General features: G+C 44.4%; 1 long non-coding RNA gene across 1 annotated transcript in view; it reads right to left on the bottom strand.

Moving 5' to 3' along the window:
• LOC140219895 (uncharacterized) overlaps window positions 1-19,379 on the bottom strand; it is a 234,931-nt gene extending 215,552 nt beyond the window's left edge. Inside the window, exon 1 of the long non-coding RNA XR_011896163.1 lies at window positions 18,987-19,379. This is a non-coding gene — a long non-coding RNA (uncharacterized lncRNA). The remainder of the gene's footprint in view (window positions 1-18,986) is intronic.
• Window positions 19,380-25,861: the final 6,482 nt, after the last annotated feature.

Genomic DNA, 25,861 nt, shown 5'->3' with positions numbered 1-25,861 from the left:
ATTCGAGGCTATAGGGCACGCGACCCTGCGCCGTAGAACGGCCTGTGGGCTCCAGTATAGGCCGTGAGGGCGGCTGAATTCCAAATATCTGCAGAGTCTCTAGCTCGTGCTAACAACAAGCGCTCACTCGGCTAGAGTTCAACTTTCCAACCTTTCCCCAAGAGGGCGCGACTGTTGATCCCAGCCCTCCCTTGCCACTTCCAGTAGCAATCCGCAGTGTGTGTCGCCAAAGATTGGAGAAGCGGGCGCAGACACATCAATCTTGCGCCATCAGGACGTAGATGCGAGAAGGGCGCTTCGCCGTCATCTCTCTTGAGACGCCTGGTACTCAGTCTTCCCAGATCGCTTCCACTACACGTGGATAACTTTTCTCTGGCCCGTAGCTTTCCGCTCGAGCGCAGGTTGATTTGCCACTTTTTTTCTCGCACGTGACACCAATCTGGCTTGCGCATAAGAAGTCGCGCCGAACGACAATAGCGAGAAAAATGGCAGCGTCTGTGACATCATCGCCGCTTCGAACAGTCGTGTAACCTGGCACTCTACCAAGACAAAAAGGTTGAACGGAAGTGCGGGACATTGCCAAGCGAATAAATAAGAACCTCTTGGCCGTGCCGGCTGCGTATCACTCCTCCAGAGAAGACGACAAAGCAACTATGTTCTGGATACGACGACCTTATGGAAGACTACGCAATTGGCCTCTTCCATCTATCGTTCTCACGAGACGCTAGCGTTAAATTATTCGTCACAGAAGACCACCTCGTGTCATCTATGGTACGCGCTCTTCCGTGACGATATGTTTAAACACCTGTAGTTTCGCAAGACATGGATAACTGCACCATTTTCCAGCACCAGTTCATTGACTGTGTTGACATTTTAACTTGTAGCCGAGGCACTCGCAAATAGTCACAGAGGCAATTCGGTACTTATTGCTTGCAAGGATGCGTGTGAATCCCTGTGCCACTGTAAACACAAGTCAACCCGACCAGCCCCTGAACTTGGGTTTGAGCCGCTCCCTAATATTATCTGTCCTGGTCTGCACAGCAGTGCTCCATAAGGAGGGCACGTAACTTCCTTTCATGATGGACGCTGGCAAATTTCAGGATCTTAGTATTGTGGGGAGATGGCAAGATTAAACAGCAGGCGAATTTTGGAATGCCTTTTATATCAAAGAAAATAGGTAATCTACGTACGAGCCAGTCTTTTGTGCTGCGTATAACACGAAACCTTTTATGGCACTTAAAAAAAAAGAAAGAAAACATGAAAACTCTCCTCTGTATGCCATTTTAAGGCTATGATATCTGTGCATTGGCACTACCGTTCATGCGTACTTTCTTACTTCTAGAATAAAATAGGGGTTAGAAGGACTTCTGCAGTTGGTTTTCGAGTGTTCTGATTCGCGGTATGTTTCTTCGCATTCTGTAAATTATATCCTTAAATCCACCTAGATGCGCCAGTTCTGTGCTCTTCCGAAACTTCTCTCTCGCTCGGCGGGCTCTTTCTATTACGATTCGAATTTTGCCGCCTTCGTTCTCATTTTTTCCCCTCTTCGCATTGCTCGTCTTGTAAAACAACCTGCACTGGCGTTCAGGCCAAATATCTTACTGACAGCTCAACACTATAGAGAGCCAGCTACTTACTCGAGTTTTATGTCAAAGCTTTGAAGAGTTTCGAATTTACATCCATTCCCTGGTGTAGTCATTTCCTCACGCCCGTTTCCTCGCACTCCAAAAGGTATAGCCTACAGTAGAACAGCAAAAACTCGTTCTTGAAACATGCGCTTTCAACGGGCCTCAGAACTCACGAAACCATGTGTGTTGCCGAGAAACTGCGACAACCTATGCCTAAAATCATGGCACCTAAACACAGCTTGCACATCCCCCTGCGAAGAACGTCGAACACACTGCTCAGTGCTTCCATTTTGAATGTGCTTGCTTAATGCGTAATCACACCGATGTGGTTATAAATGGCATCTAAGTGTAACCTTGCCGTGATCGTTTTTTTAGGCTATAATGGGCTCTAGATGAAAATGAGGCTGTAAGAGCCTCATTTCTTTCTTTAGTTCTGAAAGTTTTGACGATCAATTCTCAGAACTCGAGAACTAGACGATTATACTTCCGCTCAGGCTGTTCACTTACTTTAGTCACTTTAGAAGTTTTCTATAATTACGCCGACTTCAACATCTTCTGTGTACGTTGGGGTAGGTTGCCTAAGAGGAAAGATAATCATACAAGTCCTTCCCAGAAGGCACATTTTGCTAATGAACGTGCTTCTTACGCTTTTGAGCAATTCAAGTGTTTCCCACGTACACCTTCTTTCCGGTTGTAAAATGTGCCTCCGCGATCTGCCGCTGTGTTCAGTGGTGGTAACGGACTTTCATACTTTAAGCGCAGTTCTTGAGCAAGCTAATAGAAAGCTAATGCGTTCCACGTGCTATACAAATGATCGAAATAAAGGTAGTTTTGCGCCCAGTCACTCTCTAATGATTATGCAAAACTAGTGGCCATCAGCATTGAAGTTTTCGTTTTTGTTTGCGCAGCTCTGTGTTCTGTGCTCTCGAATTCCTAGCTCTCAAATCATCAAACATTATGGTAATTTTTAAAGTTCCCAGTATCGCTCATTTCCTACCTGAAAGAGAAATATACCGTATTGCAAACTGAGTTCTACCTTGAAGCATGACATTGGTTTTTAACTCACACAAGAAAGTATTGCATAAGAAAATTGGCGAGTCGCTGTGGTTATTTGTTTCGAATTTGTAACATTCCGCCATTGTGGTTTTGTCCGCTGCTAAACGACAGTAATTTCTGGAGAGCAAAAGACAATATTATTTAATTGGCTGTATTTGCTGTAATTTCTAGAAACATATATGGCTGATAGGCACTCCTCCGCTTGGCTAATTTCTAATAAAATTATATTTATTTGAGCATGTGCAAAATTAGTTCTTTAGAAATGCGGTGCCGGGGGCGTATGATAATATTCAGAAAGCACTCTTTTCACCTTAAGATGAAAGAAAAAGAAAAGGCAGCAATAAAGAATGGTTTAGCAAGATTTTCAGCATACGCTGCGCATTAAGCTGTGATTTCTTATTACTTGTTTTTTCTTGGAGAAACTTCTTGATGTTCTTTATAGAAATAAAGCAGTTTATTAGGGCAGGGATTGATCAGACACTTGAACTAGATGACATCCTAACTATATCAAGATGCAGAAATTTCGCGCTGATTTGTCACGCCTTGAAAAAAAAATTACCTCCCGGGTACTGCTAGCAGAAGACCCGATTGGCGAACACAATCGTTACCTTTATTTATTTATTCATTCCTTATTTTTTATTTATTTGTTTATTTTATTGGTTCAGACATATTCTTAAAGGCCCTCAGATCGAGGTATTACTTAGGAGGGGGAGGGGGGGAAGGGCAGAACTTACAAAACTTCTCACTGTGATATACAATCATACATTTAGTAGTCTTATATTATCTTGAACGAAACACATCTGTCTAACAAATTTTTAAAATAATTTACAAGATGTCAAAAGATTTTGCAAATAAACAATAAACAATCACACCTTTAGGTAACATTTCGCACTAGAGAGAACCTACACAGAATTATTAACGACCGCGAAGATTTATAAAGAGCATGTTATTTTATTGCGGATCGTGAATCAATCATTTAAAGATCGTTCTTCAAGAATACAGGCCTTCCCGTGTTGATCAAAGTTATGACAACTTCCTCCGGTGTTTCTTCCTCCGCATTTGATTCCTATATTTCTCTGCCAAGAAAACTTCTAAAGACATACGTCGTCCCAGAACTTACATTAAACCTCAAAAAGGTTTATGTATTACACGGGCTTTCTTTTTACGAAATCACTCATTGCTTAAAAACCACATTAGTGCTTTTCACTCCTGCAATAAAATAAGAAATATTCGTCTACGTGCAATGTTTGTAGACCACATGCTTCAGTTGATACCTCTTTTATTATTATTTTTTTTTGCTGCGCAATTTCTTCAAAGAGTTTTACACTTGGTCACCGAGTTTTGAAATTCTTGACGCTCTCCGCGTGTGTGCGGCTTTTTACTAGGTCATAAAAACAGCCAGAGATCCCGCACACACATTAGCACGCAGTTCGCGTCGGGCACCCACGTGACTAGGCTCAAGGAACGCGGAGAGGGCCGACGCAACAGTTAAACAAAGCCCGTAAAATTTCGGTCTTTGAGCACACTGAAATCTTTAAAACGCAACTGGCCATAAAAATTATTCTGCAAACAAAGATCCATATAATACAATGCGCTATATTAATAGCCGTAGTTTTTGTGAACTTTTGAGTACTTCGATATCAGTGATTCCGTGAGCTGCTGCTTGATAAGCACACGGATGCACAAAAATTGGCAGTTTAACCCGAAGAGCGCAGCACTGATTGCGATAGCAAGGGGGTAGCTTTGTGCTTTGACTCCTCGGACGGCGTTATAACTCCACGCGGGTCCGACTAACACAGACACAATGTACGTAGGTGCGTGAAAGTTTAGGGCACACTTAAAAGGTTTAACGTGCTGCGTAGGGCCTGCAATGGCGATTAACAGGCACCTCTACGCTGCCCTTACAGAGCCGCGTCAGTTTAATGTTAGAGCACTGATAGTTCTTGCACCTTATATATTTATTAGTATTAGAAGATTTAAGATAAAGGCCATGCACTGGGAATGTTGCGTTTCTTGATATTTGTTTGGGGGCCGCTATTCTCGAAATTTCGTGGAATAATTTAGCCAGAAGCGTAAGACCTAGTTTGAGCAACCTACTAGTTGAATGGTGTATGGCATTCATATACGGCAGAAACGGCACGTATAAAGACGTAGCATACATATTGTTGCTAAATATATGTGGAATCCCCCCCCCCCCCCCATGCACATGGCAACGCCGACGCAGATGGCGCCGACAACGGCACAAATACGTCTGGAGTATCCGCATAATGGAAATCGTGAAAAAAAAAGAACGAAGGACTGCTTACGACAACATTTCCGAATTCCTGCATCAGCTTTCCAGATATTTTTAATCAGAACTGTGTCGTTTTGAAGCTGTTGCTTTGTTTCTTGGATAAGACAGCCTGCAGTGTGTAATAAAATAGAACAATGTAAAGTTTTTGGTTTTAAGGACAAAATAAAGCATTTCGCTGTTTACCAGGGCTCAATCTCGTCTTCCTTCATGACGTCCCCATTTTCCTCTCTTCCTTCTCTCTTGTTCTTGCAAGTCCCATCTCTCATTACGGTAATACAACTTCGTATATGTCGGTTGTTTTGTTTATTTATTTATTTATTTACTTATTTACAGTACCCTCAGGGCCCAGAAAGGCGTTACAGAGGGGGTGGATACAACAATAATAATAAAAAATACATGCTCAAACAATTATTAGTATTAAAGTGATAAATTGAAGACATAATCAGTTATTGCAGTCTTGAAAGATGATGCCTCCTCGATGCAGGCGATGGAGGGGGGAAGGCGGTTCCACTCGGCACTGGTTTTCGGCAGAAATGAGTCAGAGAAAACATTTGTGCGACAGAAAGGAATGAACACTTGCATCAAGCTTGTTCAGTTGTCTGCACATTCAAAAGCAATTTCAAAATTTCAGGGAGATTTTAATACTCCTATTCGCATGGCTGCTTCTGGCACAGGGTACAGACCATTGCAAGGATCTTGTGATTCCTTTGTAAAACGAAGTATGTTGGATTCCTACTTAGGAACTATATGTGTTTGCAGACAAACTTCGCCCGTCGTTTACAATGCACCTTGCCCTCACGTTAACTTTTCTTGACAGGGAGGTGAGGGAAAGGCAGTTTCAAAAACGGAAGTGAAATTGAAGTCCCAAATCTCCTTGAAACAAGAACTGGTTGCGATTTTGTAAGTTTTTAAAAGTCCACCTCAATGGTACCTAAACATAAATCCTAACATTAGTAAATTCTTGTGTTTTACATGACAAAACAACAATTTTATTGTGAAGCGCGCCGAAGCCTCAGACTCCTGGTTCAGTTTTACGACCTGGACTTCCTTAACGGGTGCTAAATTCACGATACGTAGGAATTTCTACACTTCGCCCCAATCAAAACGTGGCAACCGCAGCCGGGATTTGATCCCGCGACCTCATGGTTCGCAGCACAACGCCAAAGCCACTGCGACACTAAGGTGGGTAACGCAACTATCCATGATACGACCTTTGATAATGTAAAGCTTAATTGAAAAGAATAAGAAAAATCGTAGCAGTGACGTGTCACTTCGTGAACTCGGGTTACGCGCAAACGTATTGGTGCTATTCCCTTTTTGTGCATTGCGCGTAGACTGTAAGCGTGGCAGCGTTTCCCTTAGCGTTTCCAAGAAGTATCTTTTATTTGGTATGTTTTATGCCCATTTTTCGATTTTATGAAGAGTAAGGTGCCATTAAAAAAGATGGTAAGGCACTGTAAGGAAATAAACAGTCTTTGTTATTTCAAGCAATTTGGTAATGTACTTTTCACGATATTCATTTCCCCCTTCTTCTCCTTATTCCTCTTCTGGAGTCTCCTGGGCACACCAAGCCCCTGCCTATTGCCGGATTTGCTCGGCTTATGCCCTGCGCTTGACGACGACTTTGGGATCGGTACACTCGCGTTTGGACTGCCGCCGCTTGCGTAGCTGCTCTGTCCTTCTCGCTGGGCCTTTCGATCACGAGACGAACCCGGTACGTCAGTAGCTCGCACAGTACCCGTAGCAACTGCCAGGGGAGGTCAACCCAGCGCGCCTCCGCCTACCCTCCTCCACCACGACGCTTCGCCTCCTTTCTCCTTCGCCGCTTCGCTCAACGCTACCTAGAGTTTGCTCTACACTCTGTTTCATGCATCAGGTCCAAAGCTGGGGAGGATAGGGATACCTTTTGCAGTGGTTGCGTTTGCTTTACACTCTGTTTCATGCATCGGGTGCAAAGCTGTGGAGGATAGGGATACTTTTTGCAGTGGTGGCGTTCGCACGTAGAAACAGTTTGGTGTCTTTTAACCAATTTATGTGAAAAAGTTCTTTGCAGAAGGTGAGTTCTGAATGTAAACAAGAATTTACCCATAGAAGCAGACAAATCATGCTCTCATTCGGCTGCTAACACGTTGTTTTATACCAATTTATTTTTCTTTGTTTTTTATTTGCATCCCGTCGCGGCAGCCTCGCGTGCATGCTCGCGCGAGAAAACGCAGCTGGAACCCAGCGAAGCATAGACGGAAAGCGCGTAGTGGTAAAATTTGGAGAGCGCACTACTTGCGTAGTTTCCACAGAGTTGCATTTGATGTACGAAATGGAGTATAGGTGGCGTTGCTCTGCCGCGCGCATAGCTGCTCCTCCGTACTTTTCCAACGCCTCCTATATAGCAGGCCTGTGCACTTGACTTGATGACGTCGTACTACTTGTACCAAAATTTCTATTGCCAAGCCCTGTGGGACGTAAGCGGTGACGTCAAGATAACCGCTGCTTGCTCGGGAGCGCCTCCACCAGATTCCATGGTAGCTTGGCAACGTAGCATGATGTCATGAACGGAAGTGCACAGGTCTTGTGCTATGTATAGGAGGCGTTGACTTTGCCCGATGCGCGCTTTTCTTTTCCATCTCCAGACGACTTCCTCCTCCGGTGCTCGGTTTTCTCGCGGCGACACACACATCCTCGCCGATATTACAGACGGGGTATATGCGCTTGCACGTAGTAAAATAACTATTGGGGCGATTTGTTTCGCGCTACCTAGCTTTCAGTTGCTTGCATTCGTGCACTAAGTGCAGATGCGCCGTAAAAGGAGGTGTGATTCGACTTCGTAGCTTTGGCTGCTCTGCGAATGAAACTTGTCGCCTTGCATAAATATTGAGACGGCAAGAAGTGTACCCCATCAAGCACACTATTCCTTTAATAAAGCAAACCGATTTCTTCAAGCGTTCGACGACTACTTACTATCGTCGTCGATGTTCGAATTATTGGCAGCAATGCAAAGAGTAAGCTTTAATGAGACGGTAATTTATAAATGTAGGAACGTGTTACTTGCCTTTGACCCACTATGTAAAGGACAGCTTCCACGATGGCCCCTGTTTCTGTGAACGCTGTATATGACGGCTGAGCTGGCTTTCCGGCAGGGCAGTGCCAGTTACAACACCGAAGACAAGCAACCTTTAGAGGAACCTTGCGGCCAAATCTACATACAAACACTTTGCACGTTAAAAGGTTCGGGTAAACACGCAATGTGATACGCTAACTTGTCCAGCAATCCACTTGCCGTTTCATCGTTTTCCCACACATTGTCGCCTCATCCAAGTGACGCGTAATAACATTCATGATGTTGTTTCGAACAGCTTTGCGCCAGAATCGCAGCTGCACCTAACCTGTCTTTGGCTTATTAGATATATGCAATCACGTTGAACTCAATAGCCGCGTTTACATGAATGCGACAACTGGCGCATCGCATCGCATCGCATCAACTTTCTGGCGCATCGCATCCATGTGAACGGACCTAATGCGCTAGGAAACCGCGTCACATTAATGCGCCAGACCGACGTGGATTGAGACGAGTGAGTTGACTTTCGCAATGCATGTAAACGCGATCGCATCGCATTAGGAATTCTGGGAAATTGAATGTGCTGCCGACCTGCTGCGCCCGCCGAGCTGCAGCGCGGCGTGGCGCCGAACGCGTCTGAAAGCGCTGCTTTAGCTTTTACGTTAGACAAGGTAAATATACCTGGTAGCGAAGCTTCCATAGGAGCCCATACGTTCAAAACATGGCGGTCCATCGGCGGTCCATGGGGCTTAGCGCCATTAGTATGTGGTGGGAACACTTCCGGCGGAAAAAAAAATGATGTGACGCCATGTCCGTTAAAAGCAGAAGTGAGGTCATTTTGTTTTCGAAGGCGCGAAATTTGTTTTGTTGTTCTTCCTTTGGATGTATGTATTCAAATGCCCCGCCATTCGACTTGATGGGCGTTTCGAGCTTTCAGCGTGGAAAGCGATGCAGGAAAAGGCCAGCCGTACGGTTGTCGAAATCGCATCCCTGCACAGAACATACTTTCTTTGGAGGCCGACGAAAGCTCTAGGTGTAGAGTGCTGATCCTATTGTTGGATGCCAAGCCCGTCGGCCAGCGCAGTCGCACGAAAACAACTACGCAATTATCTGGCGGTCGTAACTCACTACTTTTGACTGAAAATATTAAGAAGCAATGAAGCTACCCGCGTCACCAAATTCAGACAAACTTCGACAAGCAAGAAAGCGCCAACTGTGAGGGGGGCGTATTTCAACAGGTGATACGAGTGCGCCTTTCTGCCCATTTCAAGACGTGCATTGCATTGCGAGTGATAGTGGCGTCAACGCCCCATGTAGCGATGGGCGCAGGAAAGAAATGCATTTATTAATAATAATAAAATTAAACTTGCATTTTCTTAACTCGTCAGGAATATATAAAATTGACTAGGAATTTTATTTTCGTTGAATCAATTTAACTGTGTCTCGTTTGAATTAATAAACGCGTTTTTCTTTCCCAATGTTTGTTCCCTCCAAACCTAGTCGCGCTTCAATCACTGCTCCCATAACCCCCCATGCTGATGTCGGTGACAATCTGTACTGAACCACTTTTCGCCCGAAGCTTCGCGACCTATTTGAATCGACCTTGCGTTAGACGCTCGCCGCGCGGCGGCGCGGCGCCGGAAGCGTCTGATGCGCTGCTCTGCCTTTCGATGTGCGACACCGCGCGCGCCACCATCGCACCAAGGGTAATGCGCTACATGTAAACGCCGGCGCATCGCATTACTCGTGATGTGCTAGGAAAGGTGATGCGCTACTGGCGCATTCTGTCGCATTCATGCAAACGCGGCTAATGTCACGAGATGGCCCCACCAGCTGTGTTGATCACGTCCACGCCTCAGGTCTTCCACAAATTGTAGCGTGAGCTGTGCTGACGAGCTAAAGCTTTCTATTCCAGAAGGAAAAGTTACGGGTTCTTTTCCCGCGAGTTGCCCTTAATCGCGTAATCTTTTCAAGCACTATCGGTAGCTCTACATACCAGACTAAAGATGTCACTCCCTTGTGAATGTATTGACGGTCGAAACAACCTTCCTGCCCAAATTTTCTTTGTCGCAATTTTAGAGAATAGGTGTATACTCGTTAGCAAAACACCCTTAGCATACCCCTATAGGACGTTTGCGTGACTTTAAGGTGCTAAAAGGATGTCATGTGTGAAAGATATTCGTTACGCAGTCTGCAAAAAAAAAAAACGAAACAAGGTGTCATCCATCCGACAGTAGCACGAAGCCACAAGGGCGGCGTTCCTGCTAAAACTACTTCTGGCACCACGCTCGTCGGCCACCAATCAATTATCCTGTGTTAAGGGGCTTCATTGACCTATTGCATGCTATCTTACATCTTGTTGTTTGTGAAGCTATCAGTGGCACTCGCATTTATTTATTTATTTATTTATTTATTTATTTATTTATTTATTTATTTATTATTTATTTATTTATACCAACATCTCGCCCACAAGGGCATTGCAGTTAGTAGGCAAGGTGGGTAGGGGGCGAAGTTACAGTGTGAATTCAACGAAGCATGCACCTTATTCGGCACAATTAGCACGTACTCGCACTTTACTCCTAGAGCTGCCATTTTGTCCTACTATTCCTTCAATTTGATTGCCTGACTTTTAATAACTAGAAAAAACTTAACATTACCTTAATATACCGCTATGTATACGTTCAAATTTCTGAGCACGCAGAATGACATCACTTGATAAGATCTTATTTCGGTGGATTGCGTTTTTGTATTCATTTGTTGTTGGTTGAAAGTTATGAATGTTTCAAGGAAAATGCTGCGAACCATTGCAAAAAAGAAAGAGTTATCCTAAGCTATTCAAAAAGTATTCCAGTAGTGTTCGTTCTTCTTTTCGTATCATAACTTTGAGATCTGGGTTGGGGTCTGTTTGAGAATTGTCTATTCGCACAACCCTAAAGACCAGCCAAACAAGGAATCTCTGAGGTTGAAGGCAGCCTTTCGGTAAGGGGAGTATGGCTTCACTTTGAGGAAGTCTAGTGGTTTTGCGGAAACGCTGGCGCCAACTTGATACTTTCCTTGTTCGACTAGTGCTGGTGGCTTCAACTTTCTCTCTACGGGACTCTCCAATACAGAAAGCAGCAATTATTGAGCACTTTGCGTTCATCCGGTGATTAATAACAGGTAGACGTGGTATTCGATGTGCGTGTTCTTGGACGTTGCACAAGCCTCAAAGACCAGTTTCTTAGAATTGCCCGTACTTTTTTTTTTAATTGTCTGTTTTCATATTCAATGTTTTGTTAGCCTCAAACACGCGGCACTGCTTCGCAGACGGGTCAAAAATCAGAATTTAAGGAAGGAAAAAATTCTTTGATCGTCTTTAGCTAGAGAATGCTGGTTTGCGCAGAAGATTATGTAATACCGATTAACTATAATAACAACCTAAAGCACCTCGAATTTTTTTTTTTTTTTGGTCAGTCTTATTTCCAGTCTTTCTTTTTTGTTTCTGTGAGTGCTCTTCAAAGAAAGTTCTAACCTCCAATAGCAGATTTCCATAAGAGTTGAAATGCTGCACTGAATTGAACCTCCGTCTCCATGGTTAAAAGTGATGCATTGATGGAATTGCTGAAACTGAGAACCGAATCCTTCCACCAACTCCATAAATCAGCATAGACCAGACTATATCACTGATCTTTAGCCAATCAAGCGCGTAGATTGTAAAATTACAGTGAATGTGCCTCTCCTGAACTGCTCAAACATAGTGCCAGTGTAATATCTGCGCCTCTGTGAAGCCCAAGCTGTTGCAAAGGCGCCATGCAGTAGAGCTTTTTTTTTTTGGCGCCAAAATTTCGAAATTTTTTTACAACACAGGCACCCACTTGCCGACTCAGGTTTCCTATAGAAGATATCCAGCTGCTCATCATTTCTTGCAAATCCCGCTAAGCGCTTGTACATGCGCTTGCTTTATCTGTGAAGGACCATTTCTGCCGTAAAACTGCACCTCAGGATTCCACAAAAGCATAACGACGCACTCCCGAAAAACAAGGTTTCCACAATGTTACTACAACGTATATACCGTATAGACTCGTGTAAGAGCCGCACCCGTGTAAGGGCCACACCGTCAATTTGGTAGCCCAAAATTTGGAAAAAAAAGTTCCATTTAAGAAGCAGTGCGTTCGGTGGCCCGATGTTTCGGGCGCGTATCAGCGAATTTTCGTCCGCCGCGCACTTCCACGTGCGCCTACTAGATGGCGAGAGCAGCACGTTGACCTATGATGCAAAGGTACATCCGGGGATCCGAGGTGTCCAGTTGTCACCGATGCCATTTTGACCAAATATTTTGGTCCCGTGTAATGGCCGCACCTTTTGTCAAAATCGTGATAAAAAGTGTGGCCCTTTCACGAGTCTATACGTTATTCTCCATCTTTAAAATATGTAGGTTAGTAGGAAGGGCCTCAAGATTTTCTTTAAAGATAGCGCAGCGAAGATAATATTGCCTCTGTTTTCTAGCCAACGCAGCGAACACAAATCGGCGAACTTCTGCGTAAGGTGTTAGACAGATGTTCCAAAAATGGACAGATTGATGGAATTCCTACCATGCTACATGACTTGAGCATTTACCGGTTTCAGTTGCACCATTACACCATGTGCCTTAACTTTTCCCAAAAATATTTATTCAGGGTTTACTACATATATACGCACGTGCGCCCCCCGAATACTAACGCCCTGATGTAAAGAAAGAAACTGTGCTAATCTCGCCACGTCTTTTACTTGAAATATATAAGTCCTCTAATTTGAAGCACAACTTAGAACTTCTTATCAGGCTGGCAAAATGGATAAATAATAAATTTGTGCTTGTAGAGCTGTCTAAACATACGAAGTTCTCAGTTACTCGACCATCCTTCATCCTCACCAACTACAGTGAAAAATTGAGCCGAATTGTATAGCTGGTACTGAAACCCCGGCCACTCCATGTTTTTTTTTTTTTCGAACCAGACAGTTAGAACGCCCCCAACTCCGCCGCCGGCTTCTTCCTTTCAGTTTACCCCTCTCCCCGGCCTTTTTTGACAGCCGGAAGAACACAGGGAAAGCAATGGACGTCCCACCCTCCCGAACGTGGCTCCGTAGCCAATGTCCTTCAACTACGCTTCCCTCAAAAGCTCTGCTTTCTTTCCTAGACTCTCAATGCGTAGCGGCTGCTTCCTTCGTCTTGTGCACGTCTGTCTGAAAACGAGTTCGAGAAGAGATATGGCCTGGTGGCCACCCGGGCCACAACTTTCCCGGGGCGGTTGCGATGGTTCTCCGGGGGTGAGTCTTCTGCTTCGCCTAGATGCAATGCCTTCCGTCCATCTCTTCTCGCAATGCGGGAGGAAACCGGTCGCCGAGAATGCAGGGGTCGTCGACGAGCCATCGTTTTCCACTAGTGTTTCTCATTCGCTGTCAACTTCCACCCTTCCTTGCCAGACACTACGGTCAGTGATCGCTTCCGCGTCAAAATGTAGGTGAGACTGCGCTCAGTAATATTGCTCTGGTTTATTTAGGAAGACGAGATTCATTCCTCTGTACTGTATACTGAGAATTAGCACCAATGTGCCGCATATCTCTCGGTCTTTTTTGACAGTTTCCTTTTTTCTGCAGTAGTTGGAGCCGAAGAATTTATCTAGGGCTTTTTTTTTTCATCTTAGTGGAGCCGTTGTATTTTTTTACTTTATCATGTCACAAGGAGGAGCCACGGCCTACATTAGCGGGGCGTGCTTTTGTTAAGTCTCGGGCAACTCGTGGCCAGCGAGCTTGCGTGCCAAAGAGCAGTAGCGATATCGCAGCCATGAAAGTGTGAAAAGTGGAAGTGCAAGTGGAAGTAGAAGCAAGTGCAAGAAAGTAGAAGAGCAAGTGCAAGCCGTGGCCGCCCGCTGCATTGCAGTAGTCGCACCTCGATTGTGCAAGACCTGAGACCCTGAGTAAACTGTCGGCGTGGGGCTAGTTTGGCTAATTGCGTATTAACGCTTGACGTTTCTTGCCCACTGTACAGATGAAAGACATTTCGCACGACTGCTCCCGGAATTGCGCTGCCGCCTCCTTTCTTTTTGTGTGTTTCCTCCACGCGATCGTCTCCTCCGAGATCTTGATGCACTGATTCCATGGACGACCTCGACGGCACTGAAGGTGTGAAAAATTGGCGCCATTGCTGACGCTTTAAAAAAATGCCAAGTCTTTGACCCACTTGCTAAAGAGGCGGCGATGACTGTGGTTTCTTTCATTTTTTTTTTTTTGATACATACAACGACGGAGTTCACGGTGGGTCGAGTTCTGCATGGATGTGGTGTCATCTGCATCGTAAGATGCGGACGTGAACGCAAACACCAAGGGCCGTCCTTGGCGCAGAAAGAACTGCGTCAGAAGGATGAGGTTCTGCTTGGTGTGTGTAATGACCCACGAGGGCTTAAGGCTGATGTGCTTCACGAATAAGAAGAAGAAAGAAAACGGCGCCAGGGGCAACGGCAAAATGAGGATGCTAAAACTACTCTCCCTAATTGCCGTACGCGACGCGTCTAACCCAAACCAACGAAGCCCCCCCTCCCCACCCACCCCCCGTCTCTGAAGGTCATGTTGTACTGTGTTCTCGGCGTAATTAGATGACGAAACAAGGTTAAGTACACCTAATATACAAGAATAATGAGCGTGGAAAAAAAAAGGTAGTCAGCGAAGTGTCTGCTCCGACGTCAACGTGAGCCAAGCGGAAAGAACTAAAGAAAATCTCCCTAAGCATGTGGCTAAGTACTGGTAGGCAATTACGCCAGATGGAGCTGCAAGACTGGATGAAGAAATGCGCGTCCGCATATCTACTGCGCTAGTATGCCCTCGCTGTGCTGCCACAGCCATAATTGCATCGGATGGTCAGCAGACCAATGACCAATGACCAGAAATGAACATTCGAGCAAGGTGTATGTCGATATTGCAATCGGTTGCTGGTGAAAAAGGGTCGCTATAACGGGAAGCTATCCCAATCGCATAATTACAAAAAAAAATGTGTGCGACTTGCTTCTCACAATGGGCAGCGACAATAATTTGAGCACTTGCTCCTCGAGTGCTTCGGTATATTTGATTTGTTTCTTATGAATACTACAATCCATATTCGGGATATCAGTAGGTGGGGAATTAGTAAGATACCTGATCATCACGTAAAATCGGCGTAGAAATACATACAAGGAAAAAAGAATGAAAATAATGTGAAATTACATGATATACAAAGACATAAACATTGCACATGTAATAATTTTTTTTTCTTTAGTCATATCTTTGATCTATGGCTAAAGTTAGCAGGGACACCCTGTATCTATAGCTACTGCTAAGGACATGCTAGTTACCAGCTGTGTTTTCTACGAAATTTCCCAATGGAACAACAAACTCGACACCTAAATATGTTAACTGTAACAAATACGCTCCTTCAGGCTGATATTGGCTTTAATAATGCAATAAGCTTCCCAAACGCTTTAAAACTGGCCGTGCTGTTCGTTTCCGCGTTTGTTTCGCCATCGATGATATATATAAAAGATAAGTCTTGCGAGGTATTATTACATTTACATATGTGACACAAATTGGGCTCTCAATGCGTGCTCACCTTCCCCCCCCCCCCCGCCCCCCATAAAGAAAAGCGCTGGATCAGCAATGAAGACTTCAGAGCGAGCGACAATGGCGCGGATATGTTTCAAAAAACGTTGACGATAATCTTCGACTGTTTCTGCAAAATTTTATTACGCAGCAAAAACGAAGTAAATGGAATTATCGCACTAAAAAAGATGGCAAATCTACTTAATGGCTGCTTGCTCCTTGTGTGTCGCGTTAAAGCGAAACAAAAAATGCGCTGTTGCATATAACATTGACTGATATGAGCACTTCCAATTTCCTTATTTCGACTTAGAGAGCATGGAAAGGTTATTATATGTGGACCTTAATGGGAACTGGATTAGCAGTGGAGCGTAGAGCAATAAAACGCCTCGATACTAAACGTCTCGTTTGTAAAACGTACTCAAGGACCTCGTGAAGCTTGCGCAGCTGGAACACAGATGATGTTTCATAAATTTCGCTCAGCTGGTTCTGTGGGTCTGCGTCGACCAGGCAGGCCCTCAGAATCAACTGCTCAGCATAGTAAAAGCAGAGATTCGTCAATGGTGAGCCTGAGATATGCGCTTCAATGTACTGTGCATTCTTTCGAAATTACCGGGGAGATAGCTGGACATCCGGAGTAATATGGGGTATCATTAGAATGCCTGAACATCGTTATAATGCTGAAACCAACATCATTAGAATGTCTGAACCTGCGAAGCATGCTTCGCTGCGAGTGCTTGGCCCAGTAGCAACGCTGTTCCAACCTGGTTGTGTTGAACGTTGAAACTGAAAGCTTAGCACTGTTTCCCTGCACATTCTGTGTAGAGCCTCCGTCTCTTACTTTCATATTGCACTGAAGATTTTCGTGTCTCAGGATACTCTCGCACTGCTTTGAATTTCATTATTTCCCGGTCTCTCTAGCAGCATTTAGATGTTCTCCGAACACTTTCTAATATTCTCATTACTTACCGAACCAGTACAACCAAGCATCGTGCGAAGCGAAGGCCTCGGCAGTAAACAAGGGACTGAATTCACAAAGCTTTTGGTTGAGAATTGTTGCTTGGCGATCGCCGACCACATTTGTTAATATGATCGCGTTTTTTAGTTATATTAAGGCATCTACTCGCGCACGAAGTGCTCTAGCATATGAGCTTTTTTTTTTTTTGTAAGGACGCACTCAAGGTATTGGAAAGCTTTGTGGAGTACTGCAATCTGTAAATGGCTTCGCGGCGACTACCACCATGAAGCTGTACGCTATTACGCCGAATTTCTCCACTTTAGACTAACTTTAGACTAGCTCCACTTTGGCAGCGTGATTTCATTGCTGTACGAAAACTCTTTACTCCCATTTGTGGAGTGTTTATTTTTCTTTTTTATATCTTTTCGAAGACTGCGATACCAACAAAATTGTGATTCGAACAGGTAAATACATCGTAGCTTTCCTCCGTAAATGCGCCAAATTTTGTTAAGGTCTCCTAAGCTTCTGCCTAATTTGAGCATTTCTGTATTTCTAACATTTTGATGAAGATATCGAATTTGCCCACAACTGAAGCTTTCTTTTAAAACCGATAAATATTAAAATAGCCAGGAGAATACGCAGCGTGCATGATACGAAATGATGAATGAACATAAGATCTCTATTAAAATATTCTTTCCTTCTTTTTTTTCTGGAGCAATAACATCACTGGACAGCATTGCTGTTCAACACGTACATTTTACACCTTTTCCATGCGTTAAATGCTAATAAAGAAGAGCAGGTGAAACACTAGCGATGATAGTATCATAATCGCACTGAATTCTTTGTCTTATAGTAAGTGGAACAAACACAATAAACATACCTCCGCATCTACAACCAGTTAAGAATAGCCGTTGTTTATTTGGAAAGTACATTGGTCTAAGTCTACAAAAAAAAAAAAAGAGCTCAACAAAGGACGATCTGTGTTCTAGTATCGCTTGGTTTGAGAAGTACGCTGCTGCTTCTTCCCGATCATCGCAAAGAAGGAAACCATGTCCGAACGAGAAGTGGTTATACGGAGACAGCAGCTATGTCCAGGCGCAGGACAAGCAGCGAACAAAACCACGAAGAAAAGCCGCATGAAAGCAGGCGGTTGATCGATGGCAATGCCGTCCTCGGCGAGGCCTCACCACCAATACCGAGAGGAAAGGAAATCTCGTTAGTCCTGGAATGCGAAGGGTCAGCGGTGCCACCGAAGCAATACGAAGTCGACACCGCCACCTACAAGAAAAATTGCAGCCGATCCGCGGTAGCTCGCTTGGACTCATCGTGTCGCGTTTATTGCCCTCACTATATAGAGACAGGCTATCTGTCATCGCGATGTTCTTTGTTCTTGGGATGAAACCTCTCGTGTGAACGCTGGTTGACCTACGCCGCAACGTGTAAGCCGCCCGGATAAAGTAATAGACTACCAGATAGACTGCCAGAAAATATGGCCGGAATACACCGAAACTCGCTCTACAAAGAAACATGCCCCAAATGGACTGAGCCAATCATCAACGCAAAGTGAACATGCCGTGATTTATAAAGGCGTCCCAGGCAAAGTCTGCTGACTCATTCTTTCTTGACAGCGAGTGTAGGCCGAATCCTGTGAATCCAAAAAAAAAGATGAAATACATTGAACGATTCTTTTGGCAGCATTTCCCAGTTCTTTCTACGTTATTTTGCATGATGAAGGAGAATACGTTGCTGATTCTCCGGTGTGCATTGATTAAACTTTGCAAGGGCATGATAAATCGTAGACATGGCTTCTGCAGTTATAATGCGCCCCTAGACAGAACGTTCAGTGTAACGGCTCCTCTTAGCTGTTTGGGTAGGAACATTTATTAACTCCAGAATAGTGTTTTCCCAGAGCTCGCTGGTCGCACATAATAAGAAAGATTTCCTGCAGAAAGCACCGACAAGCTTGAGAGAAGGGACGATGACACACAGTGGTTTGTCGTCGTTCTTTCTATCCTTGTCACAGCTTTCGGCTGGAAAGATTACTTTCTAATAACTTTAGCCAAGTTTAAGCCAGACATGTCAGTTTATGAATTCGTGTGCAGGAAATGGAGGAAGGGTTCTATTGGTAAAGGGAAGGGTAGCAAAACGCCGTTTCGACATGCATGCAGAATAACTTTCCTATAACTTCACATCTACGGGGACGGTAGAGTATCCGTCTCCAGTGCAAGAGGACCGTGATTCAAATCCCGGTGCCGCGCTATTCTCCACCGGAAAATACAAAAAAAAAAAAAAAAAACGTGTGTTGAGAAAATTGCACAAACAGGCCTGGAGTGTGGCCTGATCCCGGTGACCAGAACCGGTAACGCACTCTCTCACCAGAGCAGGATTGGCCACCCTGGTGCAGTACTTGGCCACAACCTGCTATATGAATACAACAATCGAACCCCGGCCCTCAGTCCCCAGCAGCCGCGAAGCAACTGACCACGGCGGCGGTCAGATCTGTGACGCTGCAGAGGGTGCTAAGAATACCTGGCTCCGGACAGGCCGCCATTGGAATCTGAACCTGGCAACATTTAACGTTAGAACGCTATCTAGTGAGGCGAGTCTAGCAGTGTTATTGGAGGAATTAGAGGGTAGTAAATGGGATATAATAGGGCTCAGTGAGGTTAGGAGGACAAAAGAAGCATATACAGTGCTAAAAAGCGGGCATGTACTGTGTTACCGGGGCTTAGCGGAGAGACGAGAACTAGGAGTCGGATTCCTGATTAATAAGGAAATAGCTGGTAACATACAGGAATTCTATAGCATTAACGAGAGGGTGGCATGTCTTGTTGTGAAACTTAATAAGAGGTACAAAATGAAGGTTGTACAGGTCTACGCTCCTACATCTAGTCATGATGACCAGGAAGTCGAAAGCTTTTATGAAGACGTAGAATCGGCGATGAGTAAAGTCAAAACAAAATACACTATACTGATGGGCGACTTCAATGCCAGGGTAGGCAAGAAGCAGGCTGGAGACAAGTCAGTGGGGGAATATGGCATAGGCTCTAGGAATAGCAGAGGAGAATTATTAGTAGAGTTTGCAGAACAGAATAATATGCGGATAATGAATACCTTTTTCCGCAAGCGGGTTAGCCGAAAGTGGACGTGGAGGAGCCCGAATGGTGAGACTAGAAATGAAATCGACTTCATACTCTGCGCGAACCCTGGCATCATTCAAGATGTAGACGTGCTCGGCAAGGTACGCTGCAGTGACCACAGGATGGTAAGAACTCGAATTAGCCTAGACTTGAGGAGGGAACGAAAGAAACTGGTACACAAGAAGCCAATCAATGAGTTAGCGGTAAGAGGGAAACTAGAGGAATTCCGGATCAAACTACAGAACAGGTATTCGGCTTTAACTCAGGAAGAGGACCTTAGTGTTGAAGCAATGAACGACAACCTCATGGGCATCATTAAGGAGTGCGCAATAGAAGTCGGTGGTAACGCCGTTAGACAGGAAACCAGTAAGCTATCGCAGGAGACGAAAGATCTGATCAAGAAACGCCAATGTATGAAAGCCTCTAATCCTACAGCTAGAATAGAACTGGCAGAACTTTCTAAGTTAATCAACAAGCGTAAGACAGCGGACATCAGGTACTATAATATGGATATAATTGAACAGGCTCTCAGGAACGGAGGAAGCCTAAAAACAGTGAAGAAGAAACTAGGAATAGGCAAGAATCAGATGTGTGCGTTAAGAGACAAAGCCGGCAATATCGTTACTAATATGGATGAGATAGTTCAAGTGGCTGAGGAGTTCTATAGAGATTTATACAGTACCAGTGGCACCCACGACGATAGTGGAAGAGAGAATAGCCTAGAGGAATTCGAAATCTCACAGGTAACGCCAGAAGAAGTAAAGAAAGCCTTAGGAGCTATGCAAAGGGGGAAGGCAGCTGGGGAGGATCAGGTAACAGCAGATTTGTTGAAGGATGGTGGTCAGATTGTTCTAGAGAAACTGGCCACCCTGTATACGCAATGCCTCATAACCTCGAGCGTACCGGAATCTTGGAAGAACGCAAACATAATCCTAATCCATAAGAAAGGGGACGCCAAAGACTTGAAAAATTATAGACCGATCAGCTTACTGTCCGTTGCCTACAAAGTATTTACTAAGGTAATCGCAAATAGAATCAGGAACACCTTAGACTTCTGTCAACCAAAGGACAAGGCAGGATTCCGTAAAGGCTACTCAACAATAGACCATATTCACACTATCAATCAAGTGATAGAGAAATGTGCAGAATATAACCAACCCTTATATATTGCTTTCATTGATTACGAGAAAGCGTTTGATTCAGTCGAAACCTCAGCAGTCATGGAGGCATTACGGAATCAGGGTGTAGATGAGCCATATGTAAAAATACTGGAAGATATCTATAGCGGCTCCACAGCCACCGTAGTCCTCCACAAAGAAAGCAACAAAATCCCTATAAAGAAAGGCGTCAGACAGGGAGATACGATATCTCCAATGCTATTCACAGCATGTTTACAGGAGGTATTCAGAGGCCTGCAGTGGGAAGAATTGGGGATAAAAGTTGATGGAGAATACCTTAGCAACTTGCGATTCGCTGATGATTTTGCCTTGCTTAGTAACTCAGGAGACCAATTGCAATGCATGCTCACTGACCTGGAGAGGCAAAGCAGAAGGGTGGGTTTGAAAATTAATCTGCAGAAAACTAAAGTACTGTTTAACAGTCTCGGAAGAGAACAGCAGTTTACGATAGGTAGCGAAACACTGGAAGTGGTAAGGGAATACATCTACTTAGGGCAGGTAGTGACCACGGATCCGGATCATGAGACTGAAATAACCAGAAGAATAAGAATGGGTTGGGGTGCGTTTGGCAGGCATTCTCAAATCATGAACAGTAGGTTGCCACTATCCCTCAAAAGGAAAGTGTACAACAGCTGTGTGCTACCAGTACTCACATATGGGGCAGAAACCTGGAGGCTTACGAAAAGGGTTCTGCTGAAATTGAGGACGACGCAACGAGCTATGGAAAGAAGAATGATGGGTGTAACGCTAAGGGATAAGAAAAGAGCAGATTGGGTGAGGCAACAAACGCGGGTAAACGACATCTTAGTTGAAATCAAGAAAAAGAAATGGGCATGGGCCGGACATGTAATGAGGAGGGAAGATAACCGATGGTCACTAAGAGCTACGGACTGGATTCCAAGGGAAGGGAAGCGTAGCAGGGGGCGGCAGAAAGTTAGGTGGGCAGATGACATTAAGACGTTTGCAGGGACAACATGGCCACAATTAGTACATGACCGGGGTAGTTGGAGAAGTATGGGAGAGGCCTTTGCCCTGCAGTGGGCGTAACTAGGCTGATGATGATGATGATGAACTTCACATCTACACTGCCACCTAGCGTACACAGTCTTGGCTCCTAAATAAATGCCAGGGTGTTTGAAAGCGACAAGGAGGCGTCACGAATCCACAGTGGCAACAGCACCAAACGGCAGCATACATTTCACAACATTTTCTCTTTGAACGGCCCGAGAAAGGTATCGTCAGTGTGGTCACCTGTGTCCTCGCCTGTGTAGCCCGATTCATTCAGAGTTAAAAAAAATGACAACGGGTATTTATCACGATGAAAATGGCCGGCTACTCTATAAGACGTAAACACAGCTGCGGGCTTCTCGACTGAACCTGCAGCTATCCCGACTCTTTCATAGTTTTTTTTAACACTAACCCCAACGAAAGTGAAATTCCGGTGCAACGAGTTTGCTTGTAGGTGTCTAAAAGAATGGCTGGCGGAAGGATAGGCACAAGACGTCGTCGCGGCACAGGTCTTCCACTTAGCCGTGTCTGATTGCACCAACCATTTTGGTCCTTGCGCTTCTGTCCGGCCCCTGGTCACGCAATGAGTTCAGTAAGACCTGCTCTAAAACGGCAACAGAAGCAATATCAGAATTTGCCCGTGTCGTTAGCTATAGTGAGGGCGCATGATCATAACTGAACGTAAGACACAACAAAAACTATTACACCTTAGAAAGGAAGCATGGAAGCTTCAACGAGGTCTCTCATGCACTAATAAGCTAACCGAGTTTTAAGACAAATCAAGTTGGCATCAAAAGTGACTATATAACGGTAGGGGCCAAACTGATTTTATAAACCAAGCGCAGCAGCATCGGCCATAAACAACAGCAACAACCACAACAAATAAACTGTATGACGCTGTGCAGAATGAATATTTATGGAATGTGCCCTGTCCATACGATGGCGCTCGCTTTTGTACAAACGTCGAAGACATGCTCTTCGAGAGAGCATTTATTCAATAGCAATAAATCTACGCCCAAGTGCTGGAAACGGAATTGGAAAAACTGTTGCCTGCGTAAGGTTTACGCAGCCTAAAAAAAGTTACGCAATATGCGTCCAGAGAAAATAGCCGAACACTTACGGACGCATAGGAACCACGAAGTGTTCACACGAAGCAAACTTCTCCGAATATTGTATTCTTAGTATAAGGTCGGAAAGAAATATACAATGTTATGGCATTGGATGAGATTTATATAAAATTTTGGACCGTTTCGTGATTAACGGCAGCCATAGGCAAAGTACGTAAGTGTTGTGCGTCTGTGCTTTAAAGAGAGAGAGAGAGAGAGGAGCTTGTGTAGAGCCAGGAAACGAGGCTCCATATTTTGAGCGATTCTTCTTGCTCTATTCGCTTCTTTCTCATCACCTACAGTAAACCAGCAAACAATTCTGTTGATAATGTACGCCGAACGCTAGTTCGGCGTACATTATCGCATGAGCGAACACTAGTTCGTTCTTGCTGACACGTCACATTCTCCTAGTTAAGACATGCAGACGAATGAACAGAGTGTCTGAAGATACTTCATGCTGGACTACAGGGCCTACAATTTCAAAGTGCAGCCTGTAGCTATGACTAAATCCCGTGCCTCGTGCACTGGTTTTCTATGAGGCCAAATGCTACGGAATAAAAGGAGCTACCCTTGTCTTTCCTACCATCGTCTTTCGCGTAGTACTTGACTTGGCCCCGTGCACCTCCGTTCAACATTTTTCCCTCGACAAGAATATAAGATTGCTTATGTTTACGTGACGTCACTGAATCGACGTGTCAGAGTTCGCATTTGCATGAACTGTCCTTTGCATTTCAGCATAATTTGTGAACGTTGTTTCGCATAGCCATGAACATTGCGTGAGATTGCATGTTGTATAAGACAACAGTAAATAAAATTTTGTGCATTAGATTTAGTTGCGTGGCATTCCATCAGCTGGCTTATGAGATCTCCGCCTCGCAAATTTCGACGTGTGCGTTGGATTTAGTTGTTTTCCCTTATTTTACAGTTAAATGCAGTCAAACGAGGGCCGCTAATCATAAGGTACAGGCTTTAGATAAAGCGAAGCTTCAGTGCACTAGATCAAGAGCCAGTGCAATAATAAAATATAAATGTTGGAGTGTACTCAACATCCAGTCGCGATGATGCGTATGTCTATAAAGGGGGCATAGAAAAACCTAACTGAGCGATGGCAAGCTGCCTATGTACACTTTACTAGATTGACTTTCATATTGAACGTTGTATATCCACTTATGTGTAGAATTTGCCCACATTTTTTTTTTCGATTGACGGACACGGTCTCAAGTTCTTCCCACATGTTGAATTTGTTTTTTGTGTGTTGAAACGAAGCCGTCGTAGCTAGAAAGTTTACAAAACGTTAAGCAATCAGCCTTATTGTGCACCCGTGTGAAAGTGACATACATATATCTACTTTTTTTTATCTACCCCTAACCCGTAACACTGAGAAACAGGGCGTCAGGGAAATTAAAATATCTTGGAATCAAAGGAGCAGATAACTACATTCCTAATCACTAACGCAAAAAAAAAAAAGTTTTGCTGCTGCGCATTCTTGACAACCACCTTTCCTATTTTCTAATTTGCGAATGCGATGGAAGAGAAGCCTTAAAAACGTATCGCGCACCGCCAGCCGCTGCTACGGCGATTTCATTTTCTTAAAAATTTTTTTTCACCACTACCGCGGAGACGAAATACCCATAAGCAGCTGTCTCGTTCGCTCTCCCACAAGAAACAGTCATTACTCCGCGGCTAATGCTTTTTCGCATTGCCGCAGCACATATGACACGACAAAGGCGGTTCGCTGGCAATATCGCGAAACCTTGGCTGTGCGAGAGCGCGAAACTAGAAGCAGTGTGGTGGATTTTATCGTGTTTAATCGTATATCGCGTATATAAGCCCTTTATCTGCAGACTGCAGCACTGGGTTTCGTATGTGCGTGTTTTTTGTTTCTTTTTAATAGTGGCAGTATTCCGAATTTCGAAGCCGCACATGTGCCCATACAGCCATCAAAGCGGCTCACCAATCTTCGATGTGGGATTGAGGACACATGTAATGAGCTTTTTTTATCACTCTGACGCACGCTGAATGATTTCGTTTTTCAGGTTTGCTCCTCGTTATCGTAATTGCTTTCTTGGGTAAGCAAACGACGTCGTTCTCCGAACAGTCGCGTCGCTTGCAGTCCCTCTCTATCGTTCTCCCGCTAAACGTATTTCCATTGGATACAGGAAGTTCTATAGAAACGATTTCCTATGAGGACCACACATACTATCAATAAAAACCTTTATTGGCTTATAGATTGGTGCTCTTGGTCGGCAATTTTCTACGGACTGTCTGCAGACTGTAGATCGTCTGGTATATAATTTGCGTGCCACCATAATTTCCCACATTTTGTTGATCATACCCCTTTGATATCTCTAATTATTATCGTAAATATAAAGTTAACGCGCCAAAATTCATCAATAAGCTAACGTTATATTTATTAGTATTTTTCTCCGCAAGTAATGATCTGTTTACGATAGATTAAATGCATCCCGCACTCCGCTGTGCCTTGATATATCAACGAGCGAATTTGTTCACAAAATATGAGCCACGCCAACTTGCCGTGTTCTCCGATTGCCCTCAGTTATGCCGAGAAACGTAGTCTATTTCTTGCGTGACCTGCCAGAAGTAGCTCGTGGGCTATCGGGCTCCTCCTCTGAGTACGAGGTTGTGGGTTCGATTCCTACCCGCAACGGTTGAATTGAGATCGAGACGGAATGCGCAAAAATGCTGCTGCCGGTGCTCTCCTTGGGTACAAGTCAGTGAATCTCAGGTTGTCTAACAATAATGCAAGGCCTACCACTACAGCGCCAATCATTGTCCACGCGCACCTTATTTGTGACGGTATACGTAATTTTTTTTTTATCTTCGATGCCGAATAAACGTAT

This window comes from Dermacentor andersoni, chromosome 8 (genome assembly GCF_023375885.2).
Source record: "Dermacentor andersoni chromosome 8, qqDerAnde1_hic_scaffold, whole genome shotgun sequence".
Taxonomy (NCBI): domain Eukaryota; kingdom Metazoa; phylum Arthropoda; class Arachnida; order Ixodida; family Ixodidae; genus Dermacentor; species Dermacentor andersoni.
This window is presented reverse-complemented; position numbering and strand designations above follow the sequence as displayed.